Here is a 12,319-nt window from a genome sequence, read left to right as displayed (position 1 = left end):
GTGGTGAGACTCTGTGATTTCCACCATTGTCTTTCAAAAATCTAAGCAGTCGACTCGTCTTATTTTTCTATGCATTCCATCCTGTACTTATTTTTGACGAAAGTGTCTTTAGTTTGTTCTAGTGTGTAATGATGTAAAGGTTAGCAAATAGCATCTGTTCATTGGAGGATTATTCTATGAACGTGTTTACATTTAATGTCAAAAAAGCCATCTTTCATTAAATATCCTTAGACAGATATAGATCTGTCTTTATTGTTTAACCTTTTGATCTTTTGTTTAAAAAAAAAATCACAAAAATACTCTGCTCTCAAGGATATTAAACAATTGCGCAAACAACACAGGTTTATTAAAAAAAAACTTTGCTAAATATAGGTGTGCAACAATTATTTGCACCCTTTTAGTCAATAGCTAGCTCCCTTTGCCAAGATAACAGCTCTGAGTCTTCTACTATAACGCCTGATGAGGTTGGAGAATACATGGCAAGGGATCTGAGACCGTTCCTCCATGCAGAATCTCTCCAGATCCTTCACATTTCAAGGTCCACGGTGGTGGACTCTCCTCTTCAGTTCACCCCACGGGTTTTCAATGGGTTTCAAGTCAGGGGACTGGGATGGCCATGGCAGGACCATATTTCCCAAGGTTGCCAATATTAGTGATGGGCACTGTAGATGGGTAGGTAGATATTCTTGACAGACAGACAAATATGGTTAGTAAACAGACACAGACATTGTGGTCCTGATGGAGAGACAGAGATATATATAGATAGAAAGACGCACAGACAAAAAGAAAAACAGACATTGTGGTCTAGACGGATGGATAGATAGATGTATATCTGTCTGCCTGTCAACAATATCTATTATGGTACAGAGAGATTGTTGGCAGACAGACAGATAGATGGACAGACAACAGACAGACAGATATGGTTCATAAACAGACAGACACGCATAGGGGTCCAGATAGATAGATAGATGGATAGTCATTGTGATCCAGACAGACAGATGAACTTTATATTCTGACTCTATTGTACATACTTTATTAGGAGAAGAACAACTCTGCTTAACAAAAAAAATACCTGTCACATGTCTTGTTTATTTACATGCTGTGCAAAACAGTCAAGTGGATGTCTTCACTAAAGTAACAGCATGAAGTAGTTATTTAGAAAAGTCACCAGTCTGCATTTCCGCTCACAGAATGTTCACGGTCTGTAGCGACATCAGCGTGAATAACAGCACCATGAATTTGTTGACAATAAGAAGGACATCTTCACTAAAATAATTTCAATTCAATTCAGTTTTATTTGTATAGTGCTTTTTTTTTTTTTTTTTAAAAATCAACATTGTCCCAAAGCAGCTTTACAGAAATACATGTATTCAGAATTTTAAATGTATGAGTTTGTTCCTAATGAGCGCGCCAGAGGCGACGGTGGCAGGAAAAAAAAAATCCCTGAGACGATATGAGGAAGAAACATTGAAAGGAACCAGATTCAAAAGGGAACCCATGGTTATCTCGGGGACGATGGATAGCATAATTATAAATAAATCCCTTCCATAAATGTGCTAATACTTCATGGTCAAATAGTGCAGATGTATAACCAGGAACATTCATTACAGTTTTTACATGAAGTCCGTATTGTTGAACTTCTCCACTGTTCACTGATGGAGGCTTGCGTGCAAAACTGTTTGTGGTAATTGCAGTGCTTAAGCTATAATAGCAATTGTAGTCCTGGCCATCATAGCATAACTGTTCATATGAATTGAGGTCCAAAGCCATCTTTATGTTTTTTAAGTGGTACCATCATCAGCAGTCCCAGTGACCTCCAGGCTGCCCCACTTGGGCCAGCCTCAGCAGCAGCACGTAACATCCGACTGATGAGAACTCCAACCAGAAGTAGGGCATCAGGGTGGATCAGGCAAGTCTGGAGACCAGAAGGAGTCAGGATCACTGGTATCTCAGGAGTATCACGTGTAGCTCGACAGAAAGAGAGAGGGAAAGAGATTATTAGATCTGCTTATTGTCCCGCAATAGTTAAGGACAATGTACTTTGCGTGAGTGCTAGCAGGGATTCCGGCAAGACTAGCTATGACAGCATAACTAAAAGGGAGAGCCAGAAGGTAACGCAGACATGAGGGCTCCCTGGGACATAAGGCAGTCAGCCACACCACCATCAACAAACCTGTGTGAACGCGTGAAAAAGGGGAGGGGAGGGTTCTTTACACATTCCTCAACTTTATTAAGCTGGTGTCTGTCATCTCGCTTTGCTGAAACATACTGTGTCTCATCAGCACAACAGTGGAAGCTAATTCCATGTTTTATGAATAATTTGACCCAGAGGTAGCATATATAAAGTGGAGAAAAAAAAAAAAAAACACTGGGTATAAAATAGAACCTTGCAGAACACCAAACTTTACCTCAGTATGCACAGAGAAATCTCCATTTACCTCTACGAACTGATAACGATCAGTCAAGTAAGACCTGAGCCAGGAGAGGGCCCTAGATGCATTAATCCCAAAAGCTGCATTAAGGTCAAGCAACACGAGCAAGGAGACACAACCCTGATCTATAGCACAGAGCCAGCGCTGGTTAAAGTGGTAAATGACCTATTACTGGCCTCTGCCAGTAATAGGTCATTTACCACTTTAACCAGCGCTTTAGTCGCGTGATCAAGTTCTTTGGGATCAGACGGTAATCCAATCATAGCTGATATCTCTGGATGTTATTGATCAAACTCTGCGCAGTAGCTGATGTGAATGTACGTTTGGCTCGGTAGTGTGGAAAGGTGCAAATATTATGATCAATATGCAATTCTTTCCAATTCATTCCCCTCTCCTGCTCTCCTCTACATTTTCCTGAGTAAATTGAGCTGTATGATGTTGCTTTGCTCTGTAGGATCTGACGTCTTGTGCTTTATCTCAGAGTTAACGAAAGCCTGCCTGCTTATTCCCTCTCGGGGGTCTGGAGAAGCTCAGAGATGTTAGTGCAGACAGGGGCAGAGGAGCAGTAACAAATTCAAGCGCTTGTCATAGTAACATTGTAATTTTTTGTTGTAGAACTTTATTGTTGGTACCAGCTTGGTTGGTGTCAAAGAGTTGTCAGTTTGGCCTAAGTGTGTTCTGTCATGTTCTGGTTGTTTTGAAGTGACATTTACTCGATCAGTCATGACAGGACTACAGGTTAGAGTTAACCTATTTCATTCGGCTCGCGCTACTATCAGAGCTGCTGTTGTAGAAAATTGAAACACCTTGTGACCAATCCGATTCGAGAATTCAACAGTGCTGTGTTATCAGATGATGATGATATTTCAAATACAATCAGTTAAAACGTTAAATAAAATAAAAACAGGCCCAAACAAGTGAGGCTCTTGACCGTAATAACAAGGTTTGTTTACAAATCAGCAAATGCGATAGAGCATACAAATCTAATAACGCCGAGCATTTTTGCCGTCTTCAATGGTCTGCTGTTAGTATTTGCTTGGAATTCATTCCGCTTGGGTCACATGAAAAAGAAATAATGTTTTAGAGCAAACTATTTTGAGCCGAGTTTTACGTTCTTATCAGCAATAGAAAAAAAACATCCATTCATCCATCCATCTATCCATTCATCCACCCTTCCATCCATCTATCAATCCATCCACCCATTCACCCTTCCATCCATTCATCCTACACTATTCACCCATTCCTTCATCTATATAACCATCCATGCTACTCTATCCATCCATTCATTCATCTATCCATCCATCCATACAAGTAATAATAAACTATATAACAATAGTAAATTGTTGTAAATCCTTCCATCAGTCAGTCCATCCATCCATCCATCCACTCACCTTCTATACATATATCCTTTCATCCACTTATCCATTCATTCCCTCACCCATTCATCCATCGTTCCATCAGTCTATCCATCCAAACAACCAACCGTCCACCCATCAACTCACTCATCCACTCACCCATCCATCCTACTCTATCCATCCATTCATTCATTTATCCATCCATCCATCCATCAAACTAATAATTAACTATATTAAATAGTAAATTGTGGTAAATCCATCCACTCACACACTCTTCCATCCATCCATCCATTGTGGAAAATGGTAACATGTAGTAAAAGCGTTACACCACTTCATTGATTATTGTCCTATAACAGCACACCCCGTTGGGAAGTGGGGGGTTCAGTGGTTGGGCCTTTGCACTACAGATCAGAAGGTCATGAGTTCAAATTCCAGCACTGCCAAGCTGCCATGATTGGGTCCTTAAGCATTATCCTTAACCATCAAATGCTCAGATATAGCCTCAATCCTAATCGCTTTGGATAAAAGTGTCAGACAAATGAGCAAATGCTGTCAAGTTTTATTCTTGCATATTATTTGGTACGTGTCACTTACATTTATCTATTTAAAATAAATCATGGTTTATTTTTATAAAAAAAAATTATACAGTATATTCTGGAAAAGAATAATGAAACGGTTGTATGTTGATTTGTAGGATTCTAGCCACTTGATGTTTTATTTTATTTATTTTTTTTGTCCTCTTGTCTGATTAAAGTAATACACGGTTTAAATGCAGTATAACATGTAGTGCTGTTTATGCATTAAGGGATGCTAGAATATATAGAGTTAATAGTATAGGATATTGAGTCTATCAGTGCTGCATTTCATTATTGAACGCCTGAGCGGGTCAATAGCTTGTTCAGTAAGACGGATGACATGGCAACCAGATGCACTCTGCAATGAATGTTTTTTTTTTTTTTTTTTTTTTTTTTTTTTTTTTTTTTTTACAAAAATAGGCACCGTTTAACAGTAACCATTACTCTTATAGGCCAATTAAAAACCACATTACCACCTACCATCTGTAGCTGACGACCTGAGCCGTGATCTTTCTCTCTCTCTGTGTGTGCTTTCATACCTGTGTGACAAAACCCAAAAATCTAGGCCAATTAACAGGCCTAAGTGGAAGTACACACAGTTATAGAACCTTTTCTATTGTAGCTCCATTTGGCTCTTTCCTGAACACTTAACTTTTTAGCAAGTGTTGACCTTGGAAACACTTGGCTCACCTTTGACCCCCTTCAGCTAAACAGTGTGATTCCCAAGCCCTGGCTGGTGCTTTAATTAAAGAGTGTGAAACATGGTGGTATCGAGCAAGTCTCGCTACATAAATAAGTGTTTATTGCAAGAGAGAACTGTTTGAAACGAGTTTAATAAACCGAGAGTGCGCTGGAAGCTGCTCCGCTGCACATAAAGCTGCCATGAATAATAAGAATGAACAGAATAGTCAAGCCTACAAAGGTTTATTGAATAGCAAGAAGGAATTAAGATGAAGGTAATGGCAAAAAAAAAAGGAGAGAAGCCCTTGCTGTTAGGAAGTCCTAGAGGGAAAAAAGCAAAGCAAAGACTTTAACTCTGTTTCTAACCACTAAACATAATGAAAAATGGAGAAATGAGGTTCCAAGTGGCGCGAAACTAAAGCACGAAAGGACTATTGGATCTGAGCTCGATAGAGTAGATCGGATACTTCACGTTTCAGGAGCGTGAAAGTAAAGTGAACAGCGTCTGTGTTGTCTGGAGATGGGATTTTAGGCTTTTCGTGCGAGCAGCACGTGATCCGCTTCTTTTGGCTTGGCTTTAATTTCGCGTTTTAGTTTCGTATTTAAAAAAAAAATAAAAAATCTGACCTGGCAGTAAAAGTGATGGACAGGCTGGGTTTCGGAAAAGAGGCACGGTAGGAACTCGCTGAAAACCAAATTAATGGATTATTTTTATGCAGATTGCCTCTTTGGACGTTAAAGTCTCTAGGAAATGGCTTCTTAGCTCATTAGATTCCATATGCTGACATATTTCCTTCTTAAACAGGGAGTCAAAGTGCTTGGCGGATTTACACAACATCCAGTAGCATTCGAGATACGTCACGTTCCTAACAAATCTAAACAAACCCCTGAGCAGTGAGATGTATAAATACGGAGAGGAGAAAAACATTCAACGAGAGCCTTTTACTGACGGAGGAACCCTGATGGGGTGTAAAGATAGAGGTGTGTTCTCGCTCTGTCTGAGAAAGGCGACGTATATTCCAGCGTAGAGAAAAGAGCGGGGTGAGCAGGTTAAGGGATAAGGACATGGCTCAAGAACCCAGCAGTTCTATCTTAGCAGTGTTGAGATTTGATCTCACAAGCTTCTGAACAACAGCACAAAGCCTTAACCACCGAACCTTTTACTACATATGTAAAGTACTCACTCTTCAATGCGATTTTAAAAAGGCTATTTAAATTGTAAATGCAGTAATGCTTGTGGCTCATTTTTAGAAGGTTATTAGGGATTAGGAAAAAAATACCAAATGTATTATTCAACATAGATTTAAAAAAAAAACAACAACTAAAAAACCCCATTATCATCAGTATGTTAATGGGAAAACAAAATTGTTTTGTTTTTTTTTTTTTTGGTTTTTTTGAGTCTGCTTTTAAAAGACACTAAAATGGACCTATTATTAGGAATTGATTCATTCTGAATTACCAGACACATCAAACTAAGGATGAGATACAATCAAAAATCCGCCATCCCCGTCACTATGAAGGTTTAACAATTGATTCCTGGCTAAATATTTTACTTAAAATGCCTTGACCCCTGAACGATCCCTTAAACCTGATGGCCTCAGGCTCTCCAGCTGTGTCCCCGTTTTAAAGCAGAAAGCAAACAAGGTAATTAGAACTCCTCCTAAATCCCAATGAGCTGAACTTTCACACCTAAGCAAATGATAAGCCCAAGCTTTAGGACAAGTTATATTAAAATTCCTCTGAATCTCAGGCATTGATCAAGGATCTGTGGATCAATAAATTTCTCAGCTGCATAATTAATCTAATAAAAAAAAGAAAAGAAAAAAACAGATCTGCATTGCTATTTGATTATTGCCTCACCTGAAGGCATCGTTTAAACACATTATGGATCCAGAGCACATTAGAAGCAAGTGCTAAGGGGCAAAGCTGACTAATTGATAAAAGTGAACTGACTGTGTTTTCCACGTAGAACATATATTAACAACATTATAAGGTGATGAAGGTGATGGAGCTGTAAAAGGATCTGTTATCCAGCCTGACTTGGACATGTGCCATATTTATGCATGTGTTCATAAACATCCTATTTCTTTTTCATGTGATTCATATTCATGAGATTCATTTTCATGTGATTCATTTACCTTTTCTCTTCTCTCCTCCCTTCCCGTTCCCAAATACTTCATTGAGGAGAAGAAGAAGAAAAAAACAAAAACAAACCAAAAAAAGGAAAACAACATTAAACGTAACACCCCCCCCCCCCCAACACCCCCGGCTCATCATGGCTACTCAATAACTATCGCTGGTTATATAAATATTATAAAACCCAAGAACAGGCACAAAAATTTAAGTGGGAAGTGTCTGTAACTCCATAAAGTATACAATAAAGGGATGCCATTTATAAAATAAATAAATAAAATAAAATAAAATAAATAAATAATTAATAAATAAATAAATAAAAAATTCATCTAAGTTAGGAGCGTATACAATACCTGTCTTTGCATTAGAGTACCAGCAACTATAATATATCTACCATTCGCATCAGCGATAACGTTAGTGGACGAAAACTGTAACCTTTTGTCAATTAAAATAGTGACCCCTCCTACTTTCAAATTAAAGTTCAAGTGGAAGACATTTCAAATATGTAAAAACCTTAGATCTCTTGACAGGATTACCTCTGACGTTCCAACAAATAAATCTTAAAGGCGTGCCTGTCCCAGCCGGAGTGGGGGACCCCCCCCCCCCCAACACACCCAAAGTCTCCATAAAACAAAGTGAGACAGCAGTGTTTCCCACCAAGAGTTGTCCACAATGTGAAAACAACTCAAAGAGTAAGCCGAACTAACCAACTAAATTACCTAAACAAAAAAATAATTCCAGTAAGAGAAAAGTCCCCTACTGACTTCAAATCTGATAAATAGTCTGCGCACTTTAACAAATATAATGTCCTTACCTTTTAAAGACTTGTAACAAATAATAGAACAGTGTAGCATGTAAAGATGAGGAAACAACATTAATAAAATGAAATAAACTCTAACCCAGTCAGAGCATCAAAACAGAGAAGCACATTAATACAGAAGTAAATTTAAGAGGAGTGAGTCCACAAAATCTAGACGAAGTAATGCACCGACAATATCTTCAATAAGAATCCGAATTCTGTAGAGCTGGAAGGCCGAGTGCAAAAAAAGAATAAAAGGGAAAAAAACTCCACTATATAGGTGATGCAGTAACCCCGATATCAAGCGTTTAACGTAGTCTCCTGATTCCGCCGCTGAAATAAAGTCCTTCTGGACACCGTTATATGTAACGCGAAGCCGAGCTGGGTGAAGTATTCCATAGCGAGCGCCCTCAATACTACGAAGTTGACGCCGAACCTCGTTAAACGCAGCTCGGGCCCGGGCTGTCTTGGCTGTGTAGCCAGGGAAAACGGAGATGGTCAGATCCCTCGTTTTAATCTGCTGGAGCTCTCTCGCACGGCGTAAAATATCAACACAGTCACTGTGATAGTGGAATCTGCACACAATAGCTCGTGGGCCCTATTTCTTTTATTACAGACCAGAGGGTGGGACCAAGATCTCTTCAACCATTGGTTTGAGATCACTTGAAACATTTACTGTCATTGAGACATTCTTAGGGAGGAGCCTTTTGCTTTATTTTGGTATATGCGAGTTAATAAATGGAGGGCGAAAAATGTCAGTGGTGTAATTAAGCATCACTTTATGGGCATGAGCTTCCATGCTGCGCACTGTAAGATCCCTAATCAACTATTTCACCTGAGCTCTGTGTCATATTACACTATTTAAGGACCGCATTTCAAGACCTTGAAATAGTGCAACAAGACGCAGAGGTATTATTTTTGCACTATATTTATTTTCGTCATTAACGGCGTAGTCTTAAACGACGTTTCACGTTCCTCCTCTTGGTGGTGCACGAGTCTGGGTTTGACGAAAGTCATTTGCAAGGAATAACACATGACGGGCTGTACTGTTATAGAAAAATAATCAACACGCTTATTATTTTCCAATAACAGCACTTCACCAAAGTGTTTTATTCCTCTTATACCGCAGCAAATGGGCTTTAAAAAAAATCCATTTACAGTTATGTATAGTTAATGTTGTGCATCGTCCACAGAACACGTTCGTTCCTGTCATCACTTATGTTGTAGCAGCTATAAATTATAAAGTCAGTCACTTACCTGCTTCTCTTGTTTGTCCTCTCATGAAGTTAATATTAAAAAACAAAACAAAAAAAAGAAGATGCAAAAATGTTACAGAAACCACCAAGCCCACCATCCTAAAGAGTTTCCTGTCAGGAAACATAAAGGAACCGCTAGATCTAGACACTGGAGGCCTCCTCAAGAAAACTTCACCATATCAAAAATTACCTATGTTTTATAAATAAATAAATAAATAGATAAATAAATAAAATGTGGTTGGTTTGTTGTACAAATCCCTGAGAATTACCTGCTACTTCTGAGATTATAACATATTAAAAGGAGTGCATTGATATAAACTTGTGATTTGCCTTGCACCTGGAACTATTGTCAGAGCTGCTGTTATAGAAAATTCATCAAAATGAAGAAATAAAGAGTGCTGCTGCATAAAAAGACACAGTAAAGGCATAGCCAAAGCTGTACAGAATGTCAGCGTGGTATTTCAGCCTGCAGTAGCAGTGTGAGCTTTAGTGTTGGTTAAAACGAGTGTTAGTTAATCACTAAAATTAGTGTTGGTTAACATTCAAACGTTGTCAAAGTTCTAACTGAAGCAGACTGTAGGAATGACCATCCTGTTGGATTTATGAACGTGGCAATGCATGCAGGGCGGTACAGAGACATTTAATGGAGGAGTTCTGAATGCTTTTGGAAATATATTGTCTATATAAATTTTTTTCAAATTTGATTTTATTTCTTTATTTCATTTCCTGATTTGCATTTTGAGCCCTGCCCACTGTCTGAGTATTTCCAAATGTAGGCACTGTGTAGAGTCATGAATAATTGACAAGCTGCAGACTGGATCAAAAGCATGGCCTGCTTCAGTTTGTGTTCCTCTGTGTATAGAAGTTTGTGCGCATGCGAATTAGGGGTTGTGTAGATATTCACTAGCCGCTGCAGTGGAGATGTCGACTAGTCAGGGCGGGTGGGGGGGGGATCTTAAATTAAAAAATCTTTTATTTTGCTTTATTGAAGGATCATCACGTTGATTTTGAGATCAAATCCTTGCACTCTGATATATAGTGAATTCCATCGTGACTGATGTGGCGTGAAAGCGTGCATTCATTGCCTGGCGGTCGCGCTGTCCAGTCTTTTTGGATGCTTAGAATTTGGAAAATTTGAACACGGTGGTAAAAACCTCCTGGATGCCGCTGTTGACGTAGCGCATAGCGTCCTCCGTCATTGAGTTATAAGGATGGCTCTGTCGATGGACGTGAGCGTCCATGTTGTGCGCTGTACTGTAACGATTTTCGCCGAGTCGCCACGTTGTCCACACATTTTATGATCTTTAATTAGGGTAATATGAGACAGGGTTATTATCTTGCACATGTATTGCTCAATATATTACACGTTTGAATGGTTTATAGTTAGATTTTATGTTGTGGAACACCCGAGAGACGAGTTAGTTCCTGTTCCCACCTCCAGTCATTTTCCAGAGAAAACGGAACGTGTGACCCGGGACCGAGAGCGCTCACGACCAACACCACCACATCAATGATTATCAGAATTACTTTTAAAAACCGTTTATTATTAGTCTTTGTAGTACGAGCCCTTGTGTATGAGCAGTTCCTATAGAAGCCGTAGCATGCTATATTAGAACGATCACGTCAATATTAACCTGTCGTTCGTGGTACAGCCAGAACTACCTGTGCTGTTAGGTAAAAATAATGCACACATTCTGACCAATCAGATTCGAGCATTCGGCCGCGCTGGGGTGTAACCGAATTTAACTCCACACGGTTTTAGTTTGAACTCCGGAAATGATGCAAGACCTAAAATGACTGATCTACTAATCAAAATGTACGCAACCCGTAATATTGGTTGGAATTTAAAAAGCTGTTGTAGTGGGGTTTTTTTGTATTTCGATGAGATTAAACACTCAACGACTTGTTTCCGAGCTCGCATGGGTCACCTGACCGTGACGCCACACGATCGTGACCCAGGGCGTGAAATCAATCCCTCTCCTCGTTCGTTCCAGTGAGCCCGTCGCTCACACTGCTCATTTAGGATTTTAGTTTTAAATGAGGTTTTTCTGCAGGTCATCTACTGTGATTTGATTTATGGATCAGCTGATTTGCTCGTCGTAGTCGTATGAGAGTCCGCGCCGTGTATTAACAGCGGCTGTATATCATTCACGCCGCTGACCTAATCAAGTTTTGTCCAGCGTGTGACATGAATAGAAAACAGGCACTTTTAGGAGAAGCAATTTGGGCCATCCTTTAGGGTGTTTATTATCGCTCAGTTTCACTCCTGCCTCACATTTCGAATCTGCCATCTCTTGTTCCATTTCTGTGTGATGTGTGAGCATTTCCCGGCGAGATGTTTACAGTACAATAGCTTGAACAACCCTTCGCTGCTCGCTCCTTTCCACCTACACATTTATTCTATATTTTATTTGGATTAATTGCACGCACGCTCCAGAGAGCACGTACATAGATACACATGTTGTATCTCTTGTGGATCACCACGCATATGCGCATACACACACTTACACCCCTCCTCCATCTCTTTCTCATTCTCTTCACACTTTATCACGGCGCCTCTCAGTTGTCTCGCTTTCTCCGCCGCTCTGTAGCTCTTGTGATATTGAGGTTATCGGTTGCTCTCTCCGGTTGTGGGGTTTTTTTTTTGGTTTGTGGGGCTGAATATATGCATCCAGGTCAATAATTCATACCAAGCTGGAGTGCTTTGTCAAGTGTCTGTCTCATTACTGACATTTATCGATTTAAGTATTTATTTATTTTTCAAATCATGAAATGGTTAAACGGGAAGGGAAATTTTCTAGACGCTAATCATGTTTAGATCATCGAGCAGTCAAGCGGATGGAGCTACACGGGTACAATATCACAAACACGGCATATGGGAGCGGGAATTAAAGATTTCTCCTCAATCGTTTTGCTGTTATTGCTTCAACAGACAGTTTCTTTCATGGACCAATGAACATATGATAAGGTAATTTGTTTGGGGAAAGCAAAACATTGATTTATTTATTTATTTATTTATTTATTTATTTATTAAATGGCAAAAGAAGACCAGAAAATGAATTGTTTCTGTTCAGGATTCAATAAGTAT

At 39.4% G+C, this 12,319-nt stretch overlaps 1 protein-coding gene across 1 annotated transcript in view; it reads left to right on the top strand.

Annotated features, from left to right (window-relative positions):
• Window positions 1-12,319, top strand: part of LOC128605214 (MAM domain-containing glycosylphosphatidylinositol anchor protein 1) — a 192,346-nt gene that overhangs the window by 89,088 nt on the left and 90,939 nt on the right. The window lies entirely within an intron of this gene.

The sequence above is a fragment of the Ictalurus furcatus genome, chromosome 3 (genome assembly GCF_023375685.1).
Source record: "Ictalurus furcatus strain D&B chromosome 3, Billie_1.0, whole genome shotgun sequence".
Lineage (NCBI taxonomy): Eukaryota > Metazoa > Chordata > Actinopteri > Siluriformes > Ictaluridae > Ictalurus > Ictalurus furcatus.
Note: the sequence above shows the minus strand (reverse complement) of the source record. Positions and strands in the feature narration are given on the sequence as shown.